Source organism: Equus caballus, chromosome 1, assembly GCF_041296265.1.
Source record: "Equus caballus isolate H_3958 breed thoroughbred chromosome 1, TB-T2T, whole genome shotgun sequence".
Classification (NCBI taxonomy): domain Eukaryota; kingdom Metazoa; phylum Chordata; class Mammalia; order Perissodactyla; family Equidae; genus Equus; species Equus caballus.
The window spans coordinates 141,429,470-141,451,308 of NC_091684.1; the positions used below are offsets into that span (position 1 = coordinate 141,429,470).

General features: G+C 36.9%; 1 protein-coding gene and 1 pseudogene across 50 annotated transcripts in view; one reads left to right on the forward strand and one right to left on the reverse strand.

Annotated features, from left to right (window-relative positions):
- HERC1 (HECT and RLD domain containing E3 ubiquitin protein ligase family member 1) overlaps positions 1-21,839 on the forward strand; it is a 204,183-nt gene that overhangs the window by 24,420 nt on the left and 157,924 nt on the right. The window lies entirely within an intron of this gene.
- Positions 19,098-19,525, reverse strand: LOC138917647 (SOSS complex subunit C pseudogene; annotated as a pseudogene).

Sequence of the window (21,839 nt, forward strand, 5' to 3'; positions counted from 1 at the left end):
ATATGTTTTACAAATAGTTTCTTTAAGTCTGGGGCATGCCTTTTCATTTTCCTAACAGTATTTTTTGAAGAGCAAAAGTATTTAATTTTGTTAAAGTTTAATGTATCAAGTTTTTGAGTTCTATTTAAGAAGTCTTTACTTAATCCAGGGTTGTAAAGATTTTTTCCTGTGTTTTCTTCTAGAGATTTTTATAGTCTTCGTTCTAACATTTAGGTCTAAGAACCAGTTTGAGTTGATTTTTGTATATGGTGTGAAATTAGGATCGAAGTTCATTTTTTTCATATGTATATCCATTTGTTCCAGCACACTTTGTTGAAGATTATCCTTTCCCCATTAAACTGCCTTGGCACCTTAGTTAAAAATCAGTTGGCCATAGGGGCCAGCCTGGTGGTACAGTGGTTAAGTTCGCACATTCCACTTCTGTGGCCCGGGGTTCACTGGTTCTGATCCCAGGTGTGGACATGGCACTGCTTGTCAATCCATGCTGTGGCAGGCATCCCACATATAAAGTAGAGGAGGATGGGCACGGTGTTAGCTCAGGGCCAGTCTTCCTCAGCAAAAAGAGGACGATTGGCGGCAAATGTTAGCTCAGGGCTAATCTTCCTCCAAAAAAAAAAAAAAAAATTAGTTGGCCATATGTATGTGTGGGTCTGTTTCTGGACTTCCCGTTTCTGTTCTGTCGGTCTGTCTTTATGCCAATACATGTCTTGATTACTGTAGCTTTTTAATAAGTCTTAAAGTCAGATAATGGAAATTCTTCAGCTTTGTTCTCTGTCAAAATTATTTTGCTATTCTTAGTCCTTTGCATTTCTGTCTTGCAAATTTGTGATAAGGACTGTGAAAAGTGTTTTGTTTTTGTTATTTGATTGGGATCATTTAATGATCTTGAGAGAGTGGCTAGGAGGAGTGGATTTTATCATAGCAACAGAACTTTAAGAATGAACTGAATTGGCAGTTGAGCCATTGAAACCTTCTGAGGTTTTTAGTGTTTAAAAATTGAGTGATATAGAACATGTGAAACCACCATGATAGAGATAAGAAGCAGTATGATTTAGTTGTTAAGAGGATGGATGTCAGTCTGCTCTGGTTTGAATCCTTACTCTATCACTTACTGGCTCTGTGACTTTGGGTAAACTATTTAGCCTCTCTGCCTCCATTTCCATTCCTGGCAAATGGGAATAATAAGAGTACCTATTTCATAGTGTTATTCTGAGATTAAATAAGATAATACATGTAATGGGTTTAGCACAGTGCCTGCCATATATAAAGTGCTCAGTGAATGTTAGCTGCTTTTGTTGTTCTGTTCACCTAGAGAATGTTAGAAAGCTTCAAAATTTGTTATATTGACTTGTATCAACTATTAAGTCTACCCTTGTGTTCAAATCCTTCAGCTTCCGTCATTTATTTCAGTTTTGGAAAGAGAGTGGTAGTGCTGTTTGTTTTATTTTCCAGTCCTTTGGTAGTTTTTCCAGCCTCGCTTTTCGTTGATGAATTTGGTAATGTACATATATACTTAAATTTGGATTTGTGTATTGGACCGTGAGTGGCAAAAAGAACAATTGGTCTTTAGTGGTATAAATCATTACTATAAATTAAAACAAAACAAAACAACTGCAGTGTTTTTTTTTCTTTGCCAGTATTTAGCTGATTCATCAGAATTGTGAATTGGTGCTTCTTGAATACAAGTGAAAACCCATTAGTTTGATTCGATTTTGTCTATAGTTCTTTACTTGCTGAATAAGCATGTCTGCTTCCTGGTTTATTTGACTAGTTCTTGTTATTGATGTGGCAACACAATTTGCCAGCAAACTCAGCAAGTCTTTTCCTTTTCTAAATGTACTCACTTTCTAAATAGGGATGATAAAAAAAGCTTTTTCCTTTTTATCAGCTGTTTAATTTTGTGCAGCTAAACATTGATAATTTGTATGGTTTAATGAGTAAGAGTACCAAAATCAGTCAGTCAGCCTAACGAAGCCCCCGGAAGGGAAGTATTTGGGACAGGGGTGGGGAGAGCTGGATCATAGTTGGCACTTAATTTTCAGTTGCAGAACTCTGCAAGTGGGCTGTCCCTCCTGCACTTCCAGAAATGCTCCAATAAGTATCCTTATTCACGTCTTTCTTTTATGAATCTCTAAATTCATAAATCCAGAGCTTTATAAATTTATTTGTGGATGTGAGCATATCAGAGGGATGGGGTGAATGATAAGTTCAGTTTTAAACACGTTGAATTTAAGATTCCTTTGAGACATCTAAGTTGGTATATCTTGTTAGCAGTGAATACTCACTGGAGTTCAGGAGAGAGAAATTTGGACTGGACTCATTACCTTATGAGAGTTGGGTGAAAGCCTTGGGAGTAGCTGGAAATACTCCAGAAATGTATGGACAGTGAGAGAAGGAGACAGAAATGAATGAAGACAGAATCCAGGAGGTCTGTCCACTGTGATACCATCACACTTGGAATCATTTCTTTTAAAGTGCTTCTACTATGTCACTTCAGAGTAAAATAATACATATCTGGGTTTAAATTAGATTATATGTAAATAATGAACTATATAGACCCAGATTACTCAGCTCAATTCAGCAAATATTTATTGAGGTCCCTGTATGTGCTTTACTTTTGCAAAGCACTGGGTATATAAGCAAAATTGACACTTGTCTTTGCCCTCATGGCCTTTATAGAGTAGTATGAGAGGACACTAAACAAATAATCACACAAATAGTACATAACTGCAAACTATGCAAAATGCTGTGAAGGTAAAGTACTGGGTGCTGTGTGAGCATTTTAATAGAGGGACCTGACCTCATGGGTGCAGTCAGGGATAACTTCCCTGAGGAAGTGACATTTAATTCAACTAGTAATCTTTGAGTACCTAATATGTCCCTGGTACTGGGCTGTTTAAACTGAGCTCTTGTGACTAGTTATTAGCCGAGTGAAAGAGGATAAGTTGGAAAAGGCAGGCTCCAAGTAGAGGGAACTGCACGTGCAAAGGTCCTGCAATAGAAAGGAGCATGGTGCCTTCCAGGAATTAAACATCTCAGGTGTAGTTATAGAAGGGAAAACAAGGAGAGAGGTCAGTTCTTGGCCTTCCTGGCCATAGGAAAGATTTTGTTCTTTAGAGTAAAATTATTGAAAAGATTCTCAAAGTTTTTTTTAACTTTTGTTCCCTTTTAAATAGAGTTTATTAACTTTTTATTATAGAAAAATGTTAAACATAAACACAAATGGAGAGAATATTTTCCGACATCCAGTGTGTCAACAATTATCAACTCATGGTCACTTTTATTTCATTTATACTTTGTGCATTGCTTTCACTCACAACGCATCTGTCGCCAAATGTGTGGGGTTTTTTCTCACACCGACCAATTCTCCACCTCTCCAGACACTAACAAGGTGTTCTCCAATTTAGCTCAGTTCTGACACTTAACTACCCGGAATTAGCACAGACCCTGCAGGTTAAGGGCTCAGTCCCACAGAACTGCCCCCACTTCAGATGCCAGTTGCAAATCCCAGGTTGCCGCCTGTACTTTTGACCAACCAGCTTTAAGTTGTTTGTTCTCAATATCCTCTCATCAGGTTTGATAATTTGCTAGAAAGGCTCACAAAACTCAAGGAAACACTTTACTTGCATTTGCCAATTTATTATAAAGGATACGACTCAGGAACAGCCAAGTGGAAGAGATGCATAGGGCATGGTGTTTGAAGGGGTTGGAGATGGGGTGGCAGGAGGTTGGTGCACAGAGCTTCATGCCCTCCTGGGGCACATTGGAAGCTCTCCAAACCCTGTCGTTTAGAGGTTTTCATGGAGGTTTCATTACTTTAGCGTGATTGATTAAAGCATTGGCCATTGGTGATTTAACTCAAGCTCCATCCTTTCTCCCCTCCTGAGAGGTAGGGGTTGGGAGGCTGAAAGTTCCAACTCTCTCATCATGCCTTGGTGTTTCTGGAGACCTGCCCCCATCCTGAAGCTCTCTAGGGGCCCCAGCCACCAGTCATCTTGTTAGCATACAGAAGATACTCTTACCACTTCGGTGATTCCAAGGGTTTTAGGAGCTGTGTGTCTGAACCAGACGAAGACCAAATATCTATTTCTCATCCTACTACATGTTCCCATCCACTTTCCTTGCCTTTTGTATCTCAGATGCAGGCAGTCATTTAGGAGATTATTTTGGTGGTCCAGATGAGAGATGATTGATTATAGCTTGGACGAGGGTTATGACAGTGAAAATGGAGATATATGGATAGATTTGAGAGCTGTTTAGGGGGTGATAGACCTGTGGGAAAGTATGCATACTGTGATATGTGAAAATTCCAAGATGAAAAAGGGTAAATCTTGCATACAATAGGAGAAACAGACCAACCATGAAGTAGCATGGATTAGCTGGTGTTATGGGAAAAGGTGGGGCATTCTTAAGGTTTCAACCCAACAAACTTTGTTGACTACAGTACTACATTGCTAATTCTCTTTGATATATTCTTTCCTAAGCTGGGGATGACCACCTCCTCCTGAAACCTCCTACTTCTTTGTATTACTTGCATAATTTGCTTCTTGCCTCTTAAGGCCTACTCCCAGGCTAAGGGTGAGCAGTTTCTTTGTCCTTTTAATTACTGTGAAGTTGACTTTTTACCTTTCTGGGCCATAGGTCTGTACCTTGGTTTCACAGCATCTTCCTCCCCCACGCAGTGGGCCTTTTATTTTAAAAAAAAAATTGTGTGTGTGGTTAAATCCATTATAACATGAAATTTATCATCTTAAACATTTTGGTTTTTTTACCATTTACCTTAGCCATTTACCTTCTTAGCATTTTTAAGTGTACAGTTTAGTGATAGTAAATACGTTCATAATGTTGTACAACCTTCACCATCATTCATCTCCATAACTCTATTTTTCTTGTAAAACTGAAACTATTACCAATAAGCAATAACTCTCCATCTCTCCCTCCACGAAGCCCCTGGCAGCCACCATTCTACTTTCTGTCTCTATAATTTTGACTACTCCAGGTACCTCATATGAGTGGAATCATGCTGTTACTGAGAGAAGGCTCACTGCCCAATGCGTATAGAAGCCAATACTGTAGCGCTGGCTTTTTTTTTTTTAAAGATTGGCAACTGAGCTAGCATCTGTTGCCAGTCTTCTTCTCCTTCTTCTCCTGCTCCTTCTCCTCCTCCTCGCCCCCTAATACATACTTGTATATTCTAGTTGTAGGTGCTTCTGGTTGTGCTATGTGGGATGCTGCCTCAGTGTGGCTTGATGAGCAGTGCTATGTCCGTGCCCAGGATCCGAACTGGCAAAACCTTGGGCTGCTGAAGTGAGCGCACAAACTTAACTACTCAGCCACGGGGCTGCCCCGAGCACCAGCTTTTGAGAAAAGAAAGAGCTTTATTGCGTGGCTGATCAGCAAGGGGACAAGAAGCAAGGCTCAAATCTGTCTCCCTGACCTGAAGGAGGGACAGACTTTGAAGGATTTGGGAGTGGAAGTGTTTATACAAAATGCTAACTTACGGGAATCTGATTGGAGGGTGGGAGTGTAACAGTCTTAAAAGCCCAATATGTTACAAATCAAGAGACCCCTAGCTTGTATTAGGTTCCCTGTTCCACTTTCTCTTTACATTGAGTTCTCTAGTTGGGGAACTTTTGGTTCCTAGACAGCTCGAGGCCATCTAATGACAAAGTTTCCATCCTTTGGGCATGCTCCAGCTACATGACTTGAAGTTTTTCCTTGTTACCCCTGCAAAAAAACTTGATACAACATTGTTATTGATATAATAGGATATAAGAGGGCAGAATGAATTGGCCTGTGATGGTTACAATGCAGTATTTGTCTTTTTGTGATTGGTTTATTGGTTTATTTCACTTAGTATAATGTCCTCAGGGTTCATCCATGTTGTAGTATATGTCAGAATTTCTTCCCTTTTTGAGGCTGAAAAGTATTCCATTGTATGTATATACCACATTTTCTTATCCATTCGTCCACTGGTGGACATTTGGGTTGCTTCTACCTTTTAGCTATGGTGAATAATGCTGCTTTGAACATGTGTGTACAACTATCTCTTCAAGAACCTTCTTTCAGTTCTTCTGGGTATATACTGAGAAATGGAATTCCTGGATTATATAGTAATTCTATTTTTAATTTTTTGAGGAACCACCATACTATTTTCCACAGCCACTGTACCATTTTACATTCCTACCAACAGTGCACAAGGGAGCCAGTTTCTCCACATTTTGGCCAAGACTTTTTTCTTGATAGTAACCATCTTAATGGGTGTGAGGTGGTATCTCATCGTAGTTTTGTTGTGTTTCTCTAATGATTAGTGATATTGACCATCTTTTCTTGTCCTTATTGGCCATTTGTATTTGTTCTTTGGAGGAATGTCTATTCAGGTCCTTTGCCCATTTTGAATTGGGTTCTTTTTGAGTTTTAGGAGTTCTCTTTAGATTTTGGTATTAATCCCTTATCAAAAATATAGTTTGCAAGTATTTTCTCCCATTCTGTGGGTTGCCTCTTTATTCTGTTGATATTGTCTTTTTTGTTTTTTAAGATTTTATTTTTTCCTTTTTCTCCCCAAAGCCCCCCAGTACATAGTTGTATATTCTTCGTTGTGGGTCCTTCTAGTTGTGGCATGTGGGACACTGCCTCAGCGTGGTTTGATGAGTAGTGCCATGTCCACGCCCAGGATTCGAACCAGCGAAACACTGGGCCGCCTGCAGCGGAGCTCGCAAACTTAACCACTCGGCCACGGGGCCAGCCCCTTGATATTGTCTTTTGATGCACAAAATTTAAAAACTTTCATGAAGTGTAATTTTTCTATTTTTTCTTTTGTTGCCTCTGCCTTTGGTGTCATATCCAAGAAATCATTACTAAATCGAGTGTCCTGAAGCTTTTGCTGTATGTTTTCTTCTAAGAATTTTATAGTTTTAGGTCTTACATTAGGTCTTTGATATATTTTGAGTTAATTGTAGTTTTTTTTTATGAGGAAGATTTGCTCTGAGCTAACATCTGTTGCCAGTCTTCCTCTATTTTTTTTCTTTTTTGCTTGAGCAAGATTAGCCCTGAGCTAACGTCTCTACCAGTCTTCCTCTATTTTGTATGTGGGTTGCCACCGCATTGTGGCTTTACCAGTGATGTAGGTCCACACCCGGAATTCGAACCTGTGAACCCGAGCTGCCAAAGCAGAGCATGTTGGACTTAACCACTGTACCATGGGGCTGGCCCCTTAAGTTAATTTTTATATATAGTATTAGGTAAGGGTCCAACTTCATTCTTTTGCATGTGGATATCCAGTTTTCCCAGCACAATTTGTTGAAAAGACTGTCTTTTCCCCATTGAATGTCTTGGCACTCCTGTCAAAAATCATTTGACCATATATGTGAGAGTTTATTTCTGGACTCTGTGTTCTGTCCCATTGGTCTATATGTCTGTCTTTATGCCAGTACCACACTGTTTTGATTACCTTAGCTTTGTTGGAGAGAAGCAGCGAAAGTGGGCATTCTTTCCTTGTTCCTGATCTTAGAGGGAAAGCTTTCAGTTTTTTGCCATTGAGTATGACGTTGGCGGTGGGTTTTCATTTGCAGCTTTTATTATGTTGAGGTAGTTTCCTTCCAGTCCTAGTTTGTCGAGTGTTTTTCCTATGAAAAAGGTGTTGAGGGGCTGGCCTGGTGGCGCACCGGTTAAGTTTGCACGCTCTGCTTCTCAGTGGCCTGGGGTTTGCTGGGTCAGATCCCGGGTGCGGACATGGCACTGCTTGGCACGCCATGCTGTGGTGGGCATCCCACATAAAGTAGAGGAAGATTGGCATGATGTAAGCTCAGGACCAGGCTTCCTCAGCAAAAAAGAGGAGGACTGGCAGTAGTTAGCTCAGGGCTAATCTTCCTCAAAAAAAAAAAGGAAAAAGGTGTTGAATCTTGTCGAATGTTTTTCCTGAATTGATTCAGATGATCATGTGGTTTATGTTCCCTTCATTTTGTTTCACTGCATCTTGAGCCTGACTTAGGAGTGGCTCCTGAAACCTACTCACAGAAATTCTCTAACCTCTTCTCTGCACTTTTTAGTCTTGCTTGCAGTTATCCATGTTAATTTAATTACTTACCATGATTTTGTAGTATTTTCTTGTTCCATTACCTTCCATCTCCTGACTTCCCTCAAATTCTATATTCTCCTTTGCTTTCAAAGCTCTTAGTTTCTCTATAACTGACCTCCACCACTACCCATGGAGATCCTAACTTTCTTCCAGGGGTTTTCTAGATCATTGCCTCCTTTGGATATTTGGGGCAAAGAACAATATTGTACTTATGATTCAGACACACCAGTTCTTCTATATTTTTAGAAGTTCTTCTACACTTCTAGACTTTAGTTCTTTTACACTTGAGGTTGGGGGCTGGGTGTGGATATTAGATGAATGATAACTATATCTATGGTTGGGGATAATAATGATGATGATGATGATAATAGACACCATTTATTAAAGACTTATTATGTGTCAGAACAGAACTGAGGAAAGAGGTAGGTAGAAGAGGTCGTCTCTGTTAAATTACAGAGTTTATTATTTAGTTGTACAATTCCTAAATTGACTTTTAGTGAGTCTTTGAGTGACTGATATGAAGTTAACTTGTCTGAAAGTTGCTGTTTTGGTAGCCAGAATTATTTAAATGTAGACATCAGTTGTAATCAGTTAATTTAACAAACACTATAATGTTCTAGGCTGCATGCAAGGGAATTAAAATTGAATAAGATGGAGTCCCTATCCAGGAGGAGTGTATTATCAATTAGGGGAGAAAAGAAATCCTAAATAATTATAGTTCAAAGTGAGAGAGATCCTGTTAGAGAATTAGAAAGCCTAGGTTTAAGTTCTGAAAGGCCTTGCATGTGAGGGGTACGTGGGAGAGGGTAGAAGAAGATAAACTGAGAAAGTACTTCAATACCTGATTGTGAGGAGTTGGTTGCTAGTGTAAAGCAATTGGCTTTTACTTAGTAAGTACCAAGTTGCCATTTGAGGCTTTAAGCAAGAGAGTAACATCAGGTTTGTAGAAAGATGGAGGATGAATTGGAGTGGGGGAGAACCTGGTATCAGGGAGTTGAGTAAGGAAGCTACTCTAATGAATCAGCATGTAGAGAATTTGCAATTAGATGTACAGTTATGATTCCAACTCCAATTTTGAATGTGGGTTTTTTCCACATCACTAAGCAGTTCTCAGATACCAGCTGGTTGTCCTACAATTCAACTCAATTTGACAGTGTCTACCTGGAGATAGTGTCAGATCCTACGGGTTAAGGGTTCAATCCTGTACGACTTTCCCCCATATACATACTTCAGATGCCAATTGCAAGTCCAGATTGTCACCTGTGCTTCTGACCAACTGGCTATAGACTTCCTCCTTGGGTTTGGCTCACAGAACTCAGCAAAGCATTTTACTTACCAGATTACTGGTTTATTCTGAAAGGATGTAACTCAGGAACAGCCAAGTGGAAGAGATACACGGGGCATGGAAGTTCTATGCCCTCTAGGAGTGTGCCACTCTTCCTGAATCTCCATGTGTTCACCAACCTGGAAGCTCTCTGAACCCTGTCCTTTTGGGTTTTTATGGAGGTTTCATTACATAGGCATTGTTGATTGTATCGTTGGCCTTTGGCCATTGAACTCAATCTCCAGCCCCTGTCCGCTTCCCAGAGCTCAGAGGGTGGGACTGAAACTTCCAACACTCTGATCAGGAGCTTGGTTCCACTGGCAATCAACCCCTATCTTTAGGTGCTTTCCAGAAGTCACTCCATTAACATAAACAGAAGATAGCTTTGTTCCTCTTATCCAGGAAATTTCAAAGGTTTTAGGAGCTTTGTGCCAGGAATGGGAACAAATACATCTGTATAATCTATATATGTTTCTTATTATAAATTGGAGTATCACAGATGTCATCCTTAGGCTGATTCAAAGGGTGAGGGGGAGTAGGTGGCAGTGTCACACCTCTCCAAAAGAAGTGGTGGGAGTGGGGAGTTGGGCATGTGTATTTTGACAGGCTCTCACACTCGATTCTTATATCCACACTCCATTTAGAAATAATTTTTCCAGAGAGTGGTGTTGTGGGACAGTGGAAATAGCACTGGACTTCAGAGTCTAGAGACTTGTGTTCATATCTTGACTCTGACATTCACCTTATGTGTGATCTTGTCAAATTATTTAAGTCCCCTCCCCCCCCAGTTTTATCGTGATATATTGACATATAACAACATTGTATTAGTTTGTGGTTATTATTATTATTTAATTTTAAAAATTTGTTTCATGTTACTGTCTCATGGATTTTTATGATAATTAAATATCAGCCTACAAAAAACAGAAACCAATTTAAGAGGCAAAGCATTCTTTTGGGATCAAAGAATTGCAATTTGGGGACCACAGATTCAGATAGAAACCCATATAGTGTCCTGATTACAGGATAGGGGCTCAAGATTTTATAGGGAAAAGGGAGGAAGATAAGGTAAGTTGTATTAAAGAAGAGTTTGTTGGTGCTAGATGAGGTGAGGCTCTTTTGTACTTCATAGATTGGGTTGAGATTCAGTCATCAGGCGAAAGGCTAGACTTGTACTTCATTGATTGGTTAGCAATTCCATCATCAGCAAAGTCCAGTTTCATCAATTCCTTACAAACAGGATATTCTTGTCCCTACTGACTTCTTGGAATGTTGCCTGTTTGATCCAGTTTGGAAGATAAAGAAAACAAGACGTGCAAGGCAATTCCTTTCAAATGGCTACTCTGGCTCTATTTTAATATGGCTCCACTCATGTCATCTTTAACATAAGTTAAAGTGTCTGAAATCTAGTATGTGCTCAGTAAAGTTTTGTGAATTTTAAATGTTAATCTAATTTTTAAAATTAAAGAAAATTTATGTTAGAAACTACTGAATTTAGTCATATTTCAGTACCCTCATCTACATATTAAATGAAACAGATTTGTTAAAAATTGTAGAAGATGTGACTGTTGGAAAATGTATAGTTGATGAATGGACTTACGTGATGATACCCTTTGGTAGTGGACTAAATATAGTTTTTTTGTTTATTTGTTTGTTTTTTTTGTGAGGAAGATTGGCCCTGAGCTAACATCTGTTGCCAGTCTTTCTCCTTTTGCTTGAGGAAGATTGTCGCTGAGCTAACATCTGTGCCAATCTTTCTCTATTTTGTGTGGGATGCTACCACAGCAGGGCTTGACGAGCAGTGCTAGATCTGTTCTGGGATCCTAACTTGTGAACCCAGGGCTGCCAAAGCAGAGCGCATGAATTCAACCACTATGCCACTGGGCTGCTGCTTTTAATTGTATAGTTTATTTTAAAATTGTGTTTACTCTTGATTGATGAAACTAAGAGCCAGTTCTTTGAGAAGATAAACAAAATCGACAAACCCGTAGCCAGACTCACGAAAAAAAAAAAGAGAGAAGACTCCAATAAATAAAATTAGAAATGAAAGAGGAGAAATTACAAAGGATACCACAGTAATATAAAAGATTATAAGAGAATACTATGAAAAACTATATGCCCATCTAGAAGAAATGGATAAATTCTTAGACTCATACAATCTCCCAAAACTGAATCAATAAGAAATAAAGAATCTGAATAGACCAATCATAAGTAAAGAGATTGAAACAGTATTCAAAAACCTCCCAAAAATAGAAGTCCAGGACCAGATGGCTTCTCTGGAGAATTCTACCAAACATTCAAAGATTTAATACCTGTCCTTCTCAAACTATTCCAAAAAGTTGAGGAAGGCGGAACACTTCCTAAGACATTCTACAAGGCCAACATCACCCTGACCCCAAAGCCAGACAAGGATAACACAAAGAAGGAATATTATAGGGCAATATCACTGATGAACAGAGATGCAAAATCCTCAACAAAATATTGGCAAACCGAGTAGAACAATATATGAAAAAGATCGTAAACCAGGATCAAGTGGGGTTTATACCAGGGACACAGGGATAGTTCAACATCTGCAAGTCAATCAGTGTGATACACCACATTAACAAAATGAGGACTAAAAACCATGTGATCATCTCAATAGATGCAGAGAAAGCATTTGACAAGATCCAACATCCATTTATGATAAAAAACTCTCAATGAAATGGGTATAGAAGGAAAGTACCTCAACATAATAAAGGCCATATATGACAAACCCACAGCCAACATCATACTCAATGGGGAAAAACTGACAGCCATCCCTCAGAGAACAGGAACAAGACAGGGGTGCCCATTCAACATAGTCCTGGAGGTTTTGGCCAGAGCAGTTAGGCAAGAAAAAAAGTAAAAGGAATCCAAATAGGCAAGGAAGAAGTGAAATTCTCACTGTTTGCAGACGACATGATTCTATATATAGAAAACCCTAAATTATACATTGGAAAACTATTAGAAGTAATCAACAACTACAGCAAAGTTTCAGGATACAAAATCAGCTCACAAAAATCAGTTGCATTTCTATATTCTAATAATGAACTAACTGAAAGAGAACTCAAGAATCCCATTTACAATTGCATTTACAATTACAATCCCATTTACAACTGCAACAAAAAGAATAAAATATCTAGGAATAAATTTAACCAAAGAGGTGAAAGACCTATACAATGAAAACTATAAGACATTATTAAAAGAAATCGATGATGACATAAAGAAATGGAAAGATAATCCATGCACATGGATTGGAAGAATAAACATAGTTAAAATGCCCACACTCCCTAAAGCAATCTACAGATTCAATACAGTCCCATTCAGAATCCCAATAACGTTCTTCTTGGAAATAGAACAAAGTATCCTGAAATTCATATGGGGCAACGAAAGACTCCAAATAGCTGAAGTAATCCTGAGAAAAAAGAACAAACAAAGCTAGAGGCATCACAATCCCCGACTTCAAAATATACTACAAAGCTATAGTAATCAAAACAGCATGGTACTGGTACAGAAAGAGACACACAGATCAAGGGACAGAATTGAAAGCCCCAGAAATAAAACCACACATCTACAAACAGCTAATCTTTGACAGAGGAGCTAAGAACAAAATGGTGATAGGAAACTCTCTTCAGTAAATGGTGTTGGGAAAACTGGACAGCAACATGCAAAAAGAATGAAAGTAGACCATTACCTTTTGCCATACACAAAAATTAACTCACAATGGATTAAAGACTTGAAGGTAAGATGTGAAACAATAAAACTCCTAGGAAGAAAATATAGGCAGTACATTCTTTGACATCAGTCTCAGAAGCATCTTTTCGAATACCGTGTCTACTCAGGTAAGGGAAACAAAAGAAAAAGTAAACAAATGTGACTTTGCCAGACTAAAGAGCTTCTGCAAGGCAAAGGAAACCAGGAACAAAACAAAAAGACAGTTCCCCAACAGGGAGAAAATATTTGCCAATCATATATCCAACAAGGGGTTAATCTCCAAAATAAATAAAGAACTCATGCAACTCAACAACAGCAAAGCAAACCTGATCAAAAAATGGGCAGAGAATATGAACAGATGGTTTTCCAAAGAAGATATAGGCCAACAGGCACATGAAAAGATGTTCAACATCAGTAATCATTAGGGAAATGCAAATCAAAACTACACTAAGATATCACCTTACACCTGTTAGGCCGGCTATAATTACCATGACAAAAAACAATAAATGTTGGAGAGGATGTGGAGAAAAGGGAACCCTCATACACTGCTGGTGGGAATGCAAACTGGTGCAGCCACTATGGAAAACAGTATGGAGATTTATCAAAAAATTAAAAATAGAAATCCGATATGACTCAGCTATCCCACTACTGGATATTTATCCAAAGAACTTGAAATCAACAATTCAAAGAGACTTATGCATCCCTATGTTCACTGCAGCACTGTTCACAATAGCCAAGATGTGGAAGCAACCCAAGTGCCCATCAACTGATGAATGGGTAAAGAAGATGTGGTATATACCTACAGTGGGATATTACTCAGCCATAAAAAGACAAAATTGTCCCATTTGCAACAACATGGATGGTATTCAAGGATATTATGTTATGTGAGATAAGCCAGACAGAGAAAGACGAACACCGTATGATTTCACTCATATGTGGAAGATAAACAAATACATGGACAAAGAGAACAGATTAGTGGTTACCAGGGGGGAGGGGGTTTGAGGGGTGGGCATAAGGGGTAAAGGGGCACATGTATATGGTGACTGACAAGTACTGATGTACAACTGAAATTGCACAATGTTATAAACTATTATGACCTCAATAAAATAAAAAATAAATTGTCCTTACTCTCTGTTTATCTGCTTATTTCCCAAATTTTAGAAGTAAACACAAAATTTTAAGAAAACCTCTGTAAAATGCAATCTTCAGTGTCTAAGAAAATTGACCTAGTCTTTAAAACCTTCTCTAGAGTTTAAGATCTGTAAAGCAGAAACTTGTGCTTTAGAATTCTGTTGCTACATTTTAAAGTGTTGTAATTTGTGAGTGTATCATTTAAATTTTCAAGGTAGGAAAAAGGATGATTATTCCTGTACCTTTTTCCCTCCAACTACTGAAGTGGGGCTAGGAGAGTGGAAAATTGGGAGGGAGAAGTCCTAGCTATTACAGGATAAATGTGTGGAGTCTTCTGTTAGTCTCAGTTTAGGTAGGTAATTTGAGACATTATTTTACTTTTTTTTTTTCTTCTGAGGAAGATTTGCCTTGACGTAACATCTGTTGCCTCTCTTTTTGTTTGAGGAAGATTAGCCTTCAGCCAACATCTGTGCCAGTCTTCCTCTATTTTCTATGTGGGGCACTGCCACAGCATGACTGACAAGTGGTATAAGTCTGTACCAGGGATCTGAACTTGTGAACCCAGGCTGCCTAAGTGGAGTGTGCCAAACTTAACCACCAGGCCACGGGGCTGCCCTCAAGAGACATTATTTTATATTAAAAGCACACCATCCAAATTGTAGGAATTTAAAGTAATTTCTTGATTAAAATGGACTACTTAGTTTGGGATACCCCAAAGTCCTGGAAGCACACATTCGATCTACTCTGCCAGCAGGGCTGTATCTGGAAAGAGGTTTGAGAAGTCAGCAATATCTTCTGCACTTGCTGAATTTATTTGTCCTTTTTGTATTCTTTCTAGAAGTGAGTAGAGTGTGGTGTCAGGGAGGGGGAAATCCTCTTTCTATCCTTCTTGTGTTCTTATAGCTGGCCTAATAATAAAATTGACACAAGTCAAGATTAACAGGAGAAAAACCCAATTTAATTACGTGCACAGGGAAGAATTGTGAAAATGGTGCTTGGAAAGTGAACAAAGCAGGCAGAATCTAAATCTTTTACACAAAGAAACAATAAATTTGTGAGGAATGACAGGACAAAGAACCTTAGATTTGAAGTACATAATTAGGGAGGAATTTAAGCAGAATTTAGCTTGAGGGAGTAAATAAGCAAGGTTTGTTTATATAGACTTCTCTGCTGGAAATCTCTGGTTCTGGGGATAATGATGGCAGGGAGAGCACCTTTCACATGGGAGATTCATTTCCTGCTTTCAAGGGGAACAGAGACAGGAGGGGCAGAATGCCTGTCTTGCTTCTCAAGTAACTTTAATTCAAAATAATCAGTATGCTATTGTGGTATAGTTTGGAGTGGCCTGCCCTGGGCCCCAACAGTAGTAAGGTCTAATTTTGTATGTCATTGAACGTGTGGGTTTTATTTTAAGTATAAAGGCTCATAGTATTCTAAAACTGGAAGGGACTTTGGAGATTATCTTATTTGAATCCCTTATTTTTTAGATGAGCCCTGGGGAGGGTAAGTGATTTTGCCCAAGGTTATTTCTTAAGTATCAGTGTCTTAATTTCCTGATTCCATTCTAGAATTTATTGAATCATGCTTGTCTTTTTGTAGCTAAGGTAGGAGCTTGATTAAACTGGCTTAAGGCATTAAGGTTTGAAAATGTTGGTCAATTGGATATAAAGATATATACTTTGTGAACCTACTATATACTTTCTTGGAGTTTCATGGAAAATGAAAAAAATTGTCAGTTATCAATTATTGCACCTTGCCCCAACTTGACAGTTGCTAATAACAAGAACTACACTGAAAAGTAGTTGATTAAATCAGTGATTTTACTTTATTTTTGAACAATTGTGGGCCAGTAACACTGGAGATCCTACAGCTGGTAGATAATTTAGTTTTGAAATGGTTGGTCTAAAAACTAGGTTTTATATAATATTTGAAGAAATACTAACTTTATTCTCTATCTTAGTGAGGGAGAAAATTATTTATTCTAATGTTTGACATTTAGAGAGAGTCTGCTGATTGTACCTGATGTGAGTGAGGCTTACAGCTTGAAAACTTTAGACGTTCAAGTTGATTTTAGTTTATTGTAAGTGTTTTAGCATTGAAGGAACCACGGTTTGTAATTTGAACAGCTCATGAGTTGGTTTTTATTCTATTTGCCTACAACATAATATGTTAAAGAAGGGACTAAACAGATCTTATCCGGTAGCTCAAAAGTTTTATTGAAAATGTTAGTTTGATGCAGTATTTTGTTCTTTGAACCTCTCTCTGCTGATCATATTATTCTGAAAAGCATCATCCCCTAATTTTTGGCAAATCTGGCTGCGTTGGTGATTCGTCTTTCTCTTTTACAGAATGCATCATCAGAATACACCCAGAGGTTATATTTGTGATATTTATATATAATACATATGCAGAACGACATATTTTAAGTACAGTTATCTCAGAGTATCTAAAGTAGCAGGCTGATGGATGTATCATCTCTAGGGTATTTGTCCCATAACTTTGCAGATTTCTGTATACCAGAGGAAAGAACAAACACCATTAAACCTACGTTATTCAATTTTTGTTTTACAAAGCTTCTGTGTTAGTTAGAAACAGGATAGATAAAATCAATCTTTTTAAAAAAATTTTTAGGATTGTTCAAATGCTATTTACAGAATCAAGCCCATTATAAAGATGTCTTCGCATTTGTAAATATCCTAAATTAAAAGAATAATGGGATAGTGATGATAACTTTTGATTATATTATAATTGAAAATGATATGATTACAAACTTTTTTGTTTTTCCTTTTCTTGAGAAAAATTTAAGACTGAAGAAAAATACAGAGAATTATAAAAAAGACCCTCCTATGTTTCTTCTATCATCATTTAACTAGTGTTAACATTTTGTCATGTTTCTGCAACCATTTTTAAAATAAAGGAATGGAAGCCTAACACATGATGTTGATGTCCTCCTCTACACCTGCCACTCCCCTAGGTGATCATATCATGACTTTGGGGGTCTATCCTTCTAATCTTTAAAAAAAAAAACTTTTATGTACATCTACACGTATATCTACAACCAATATTTAGTAGACATAGCAATAATGAACAAAATAATAATGATCACAATAGCAGTTTACATTTATTGTGTATGTACTATGTTCCAGACGGTGATTCTCAGAACTTTATGTGTGTTGTCTCTTTTAACCCTCATGATAGCCATAGAGGTTCTCTTATTCTCCAGTTCACAGGTAAGCAGATTGAGCCATGAAGAAATTAAAGAGCTTGCCTTGGTTAATAGCCAGTAAGTTGTATAGCCTAGATTCAAACCTAGCCAGTCTTGCCGACTTTGGGGCTTTTACTTTTAATTTATGTAGTGCCACCCCTCTAGTATTGTTTTTTATATTCCTTAAATACTAAATGTTGTTTTGAATGTTAAAAAATTATATTGTTTTTGTTGATTTGCATGTGTTAACTTCTTTATAGTATAAAGTTTAAACTTTGGCATCATCTGAATATTCCACATTTTAGTTGTCTCTTCCCTATTGATGAATAGTTAGGTTTTTCCCTATTGTAAAGAGAGTGCACTGAACATCCTTAAACATGTTTCCTTGTACACACTGGGATAGAGAGTATATACGTTCATTTGGAATAACGTTTTTATCATATGCTAACATTCATGATATACTAGCTTAATATATGTCCTTGGATCTTGTTCTGGACTCTCAATTTTTTTATATTGATATTTTGTAGTATAATCTGTCTATTGTGTCAGAACCACATTGGTTTAGTTATGCCAACATTATAATTTTTAATATCTGGTAAGCCAGGACCCTGTGCAGTTTGTAATTTTTTTCAGATTTTTTTTTCTCTTTTTGCAATAGCTGTGTATTTCATTTAACAGATAATCTTAATAAATATTTTATCAAGTTTCAGAAAAGCCCAGGGTGATTTTGGTTAATATTGAATTGATTTTATGCATTAACTGAAGGAGAATTAACTTCCTAAAATGTGGATTATTTCTAATGAGAGCATTGCTTAGCTCTCCACTTATTAAAAGAATCTCTTTTATTTTCTGGTAGAATTTTAATTATTTTTTAATAAAATTTTTGCACATTTCTTATTCAGTTTGTTTCTAGGTGTTTTATGTTCTTTGTTAACAACTCTACGTGGAATTTTTTTCTCCTTATATATAATTCTTGGTTATTGTAGTTATTTAAAGATACTTTTGAGGGTTTTTTTTCTTATAATTGTTTTTAATAGCATTTAGTCAGATCATTTATAGTGGCAAGTGTTTATAAAAGATCTTTAGGACTGGTTGGCAGTTTAGTCTTATCTTGGGTTTTCTTTTAAAATTAGAAGAGGGGAACTAGTTATGAGTTAACAGAATATTTTAGGGTATTACATTGACTGTAAAACCAAAAGATACGCTGACATCGATTCTATAAACAGTAAATATGAATGCAGCTTTTTTAAACCTATTGATTTACGTTTTTAAAAAACACCCTTGTTTCTTTAAATGTTTCTTGAAAATCCTGTTCTGGATGTGATATGAGTCCAACTTCTTGGGAGCTAGGGGATGAGTTTATGTGACCGTCAAATTCAGAGTCTGATTTACAGTTAAAGTTAAATTGCATTGCAAGAAAGTTACAGTCACTGGTGGCATAATCAGTTCCTTAGATAATACAGCTTCTAAAGCGTTCATCATCCTAGTTACCCTCCTTTTTGTTTTCACGTACATATACCTTTCTTTTAAAGAAGTAAAAAATATGAAAATTCATCAAAATTCTGAAAGTCATAGAGTTAGTAGCTTTGGCCTTTGATATTAGAAAGTGACTTTCATTGCGAATATGTTCTTCATTCTGGGTCAAAGTGAGGTAAAATGGGAAAAATAAGATTCTTATGCAGTCTTGAATTGTGAAGTATCCAGATGAATGTGCATTTGCATGCTGCGAAGCTACCTTGTGTTGGGCTGCAGTCTGCTGCTCAGCATGATCCTGGAAGTCCTTATTAAGTGAGGGTCTCCAGAGCATAATGCTAGCTCCAGGATGATTTGTTGAAGATTGCTTCTGCTTTAGTAATTTTCCTTTCTCTTTGTCCAGTTCTGCCAAGATTGCAACTCTGTTTTTGTTTTGAAAGCCTTGTCCTGAAGGGTTTGCTGCCATCTTCCTATTTTCTTTTTCAACTGTGTTTAGTGGCAGTTGGTCAGCAGGGTCACAAGAGCATGGGACCACCTTGAAGTTGGATCTTGACTCTCAAAAGGGAGCCTGACCACTTAGAACAAGATACTTTTGAGTTTTGATTTTTATTTATTCTGTAATTAACTACCTCACTGTCGTCTTGTTTCTAATATTTAGTCAGATTCTTCTGATGGATTTTCCAGGTATTCAGTAATATCACTTGTAAATAACAATTTCTAGAACATATACTACTTTTTTTTTGTTCAGTTGCATTATTGATAATAGTGGTGAAAGTGAGCAGTCTTGACCTTCACTCTAAAAGCCAATACTGCTAGTGTTTTTCTTTGCATTTGTGATATGTAATTTTTCATCATTTTAAAGAGAAAACCTTTGTTTTTGCTGTATTAGTAGATTTTTATTAGGAATGGATATTGGGTTTTATCAGATACTTTTTTAACTTCTCACAATATAAACTGGATTTTGTTAAAGTTAATAGATTTGCCTAAATTGTGCCGTCTTTATATTCCTGGAATAATCACCACTCACATTGTGTGTTAACCTTTTAATGTACTGTTGCACTTTTCTTGCTAATATTTTGGTTGTGGATTTTTACGACCACCTTGATGGGGCAGTATTATAAATGTATTTTTTGTGCTTTGTGTGTTTTACTATTGTTACTTTATTGGCAGCTAAAGAAGAGCTGAGACTCTTTCTTCAATGCCCTGAAATGTTTAAAGTAGCTTAGGAATTGTCTGTTTCTTGAAGGCATGAAAGATTTCTTCCTTAAACTTGATTTTTGTTGTTGTTAGTTTCTTTGAACCTCAGTACTAACTTATTTCAGTGGTATCCTAAACTCGGTTATTCCAGTTCTCCAGTTCAGTGTATATTACTATCAAATTGGTTTTCTTGAAATGTATCTTTCATTGAGGACGTATAAGGTACCAGGTACTGTGCTAGGTGCAGATACCATTTTTGCCCCCCAAATTATTGGTTTTGACTCATCATAGATTGCAGAACAAAAGCAAACTCGTTGGCTCATTAAATATTTTTTTTCACGTTCTGAACTCAGTGTTCATTTTCTTACAATTTTATATGAACACCTGTATGTTTTCTAGCTCCTCTGATCCGCTTTACATTCTTCAAATGCTCTTGACTTTCTTTCCTTTGAATTCACAATTTGATGAACCTGGGATGGCATTCTGTAATTTTTTTTGACCATAAAAGTCATTCTTGCTGTATATTTGTCTGTATATTTGATGTATATTTGATTGCCCACTGCTGATTCTGTTTTCTTTTGGTAACATATCGTAAGTTCATTTTAGGGAAGCCCTTCCTGCCATACTCTTTTCTTTTTTAAAAAATAATTTATTGAGTCGAAATTCACATAACACAACCATTGTAGAGTGAATAATTCATTCGTACTTAGTACATTTTCAATATTGTGCAACCACCATCTCTGTCTAGTTCCAAAACATTTTCATTACTCTAAAGTAGAACCCATTAAGCAGTTTTCCCCATTCTCCCCTCCCTAGCAGCTGCCAACTTTCTTTTTGTCTCTATGTATTTGCCATTTCTGGACATTTCATATAAATAGAATAATACAATATTTGGCCTTTTATGTCTGGCTTCTTTCACTTAGCATGGTATTTACAAAGCTCAGTCATATTGTAGCATGTATTAGTAACTCATTCCTTTGTATGGCTGAGTAATATTCCATCGTGTAGATAATAATACATTTTGTTTATTCATTAATCTGTTGATGGTATTTGGGTTGTTTCCACTTTTCAGCTGTTATGAGTAATATTGTTATGAATGTTCCTATACAAGTTTTCCTATGAACGTATATTTTCAATTCTCTTAGGTATTGACCTAGGAGTGGTGTTGCTGGGTCATATAGTAACTCTGTTTAACTTTTTGAGGAAATGCTAAACTGTTTTCCACAACTGTCTTTCCATTCTTACTTGTAAAATTGAATATCTTATCCTTTTTTCCTTGATTAAGTTAGCTGATTGTTTTGTTCATTTTTCTCACTAAAGAGTCATTTCTGAAATTTAGATATTAATCCTGGTAGTTTTTTATCTTTCTTATTCATCAATTTTTATTATTTTTATTCTCTTAGAGTCTCTTGTTTTTCTGATTCTGAACTGAATTACTAATTATTTAATTCTTATTTAGAAATGAAGTATTTAAGTCTCTGTATATTTCTTTGAGTCAACTTTGGTTACATTTTGTTGATTTTAACATATAATGTTTTTATATACTTTTCTAGATAACGTCAAATCCCTTTTTTCTTCCCCTTTTTGCTTAAAAACCTATTTAGAAGAGAGTTTCCAAAAATTTGGCTTTTTGGTTTCCTTTCCTTATTTAAAAATGGACTATTTTTTGGGTCTGGCCCAGTGGTGTAGTGGTTAAGTTTGGG